The sequence below is a fragment of the Arachis stenosperma genome, chromosome 6, assembly GCF_014773155.1.
Source record: "Arachis stenosperma cultivar V10309 chromosome 6, arast.V10309.gnm1.PFL2, whole genome shotgun sequence".
In the NCBI taxonomy this organism is placed as follows: Eukaryota; Viridiplantae; Streptophyta; class Magnoliopsida; order Fabales; family Fabaceae; genus Arachis; species Arachis stenosperma.
Genome location: NC_080382.1, coordinates 42,476,087 through 42,477,770, shown reverse-complemented (window position 1 = coordinate 42,477,770; position 1,684 = coordinate 42,476,087). Strand labels below are relative to the sequence as shown.

The window sequence follows — 1,684 nt, the reverse complement described above, 5'->3', positions numbered from 1 at the left end:
ATCTTTTTCTAACTTCTTATCTTTTTAAAAATTGATTTTCAAATCTTTTTCAACTAACTACTTGACTTTTTGTTTGCTTCTTATCTTTTTCAAAACCACCTAACTACTTTTCTATCTCTAATTTTCAAAAATCACTAACCATTTCTCAAAAATAATTTTCGAAAACTCCTCTCTCTCATCTCCTTTTATTTATTTATTTATTTACTAACACTTCTCTTCATCTAAAAATTCGAACCCTCTCTTCTCCTCTGTGTTCGAATTTTTCTCTTCTCCTTCTTCTATTCTTTTCTTCCTCTACTCACATAAAGGAATCTCTATACTGTGACATAGAGGATTTCTTTTCTTTTCTGTTCTCTTCCTTTTCATATGAGCAGGAGCAAGGACAAGGATATTCTTGTTGAAGCAGATCCTGAACCTGAAAGGACTCTAAGGAGAAAGCTAAGGGAAGCTAAAGCACAACCCTCTAGAGAGGACTTGACAGAAACATTCAAAAAAGAAGAAGACATGGCAGCCGAAAATAACAATAATGCTAACAATTCAAGGAATATGCTTGGTGACTTCACTGCACTAAATTCCAACTTACATGGAAGAAGCATCCCAATTCCTACCATTGGAGCAAATAATTTTGAGCTAAAGCCCCAATTCCTATCAGAAGATCCTTTTCAGTTCTTAACTGAATTCTTGCTGGTCTGTGATACTGTTAAGACCAATGGGGTTGATCCCGAGGTCTATAGGCTTATGCTTTTCCCTTTTGCTGTAAGAGACAGAGCTAGAGTATGGTTGGACTCTCAACCTAAAGATAGCCTGGACTCTTGGGATAAGCTGGTCACAGCTTTCTTAGCCAAGTTCTTTCCTTCTTAAAAGCTGAGCAAGCTTAGAGTGGATGTTCAAACCTTCAGACAAAAAGAAGGTGAATCCCTCTATGAAGCTTGGGAAAGATACAAGCAACTGACCAAAAAGTGTCCTTCTGACATGCTTTCAGAATGGACCATCCTGGATATATTCTATGATGGTCTGTCTGAATTGTCAAAGATGTCATTGGACCATTCTGCAGGTGGATCTATTCACCTAAAGAAAATGCCTGCAGAAGCTCAGGAACTCATTAACATGGTTGTAAATAACCAGTTCATGTACACTTCTGAAAGGAATCCTGTGAGTAATGGGACGCCTCAAAGGAAGGGAGTTCTTGAAATTGATGCTCTGAATGCCATATTGGCTTAAAACAAAATGTTGACTCAGCAAGTCAACATGATTTCTCAGAGTCTGAATGGATTGCAAAATACATCTAACAGTACTAAAGAAGCATCTTTTGAAGAAGAAGCTTATGATCCTGAGAACCCTGCAATGGCAGAGGTAAATTATATGGGTGAAGCCTTTGGCAACACCTATAACCCATCATGGAGAAATCATCCGAATTTTTCATGGAAGGATCCACAGAAGCAAGGCTTCAATAATAATAATGGTGGAAGAAACAGGTTTAGCAATAGCAAGCCTTTTCCATCATCCTCTCAGCAACAGACAGAAAATTCTGAGCAGAGCCCCTCTAACTTAGCAAACATAGTCTTTGATCTATCTAAGGCCACTTTGAGTTTCATGAATGAAACAAGGTCCTCCATTAGAAATTTGGAGGCACAAGTGGGTCAGCTGAGTAAGAAAATCACTGAAACTCCTCATAGTACTCTCC

At 38.1% G+C, this 1,684-nt stretch overlaps 1 non-coding gene across 1 annotated transcript; it reads right to left on the bottom strand.

Annotated features, from left to right (window-relative positions):
- Positions 1-870: 870 nt before the first annotated feature.
- Positions 871-978, bottom strand: LOC130938613 (small nucleolar RNA R71). Its single transcript, XR_009069772.1, has one exon. It is a non-coding gene; the product is annotated as a small nucleolar RNA R71 (small nucleolar RNA).
- Positions 979-1,684: the final 706 nt, after the last annotated feature.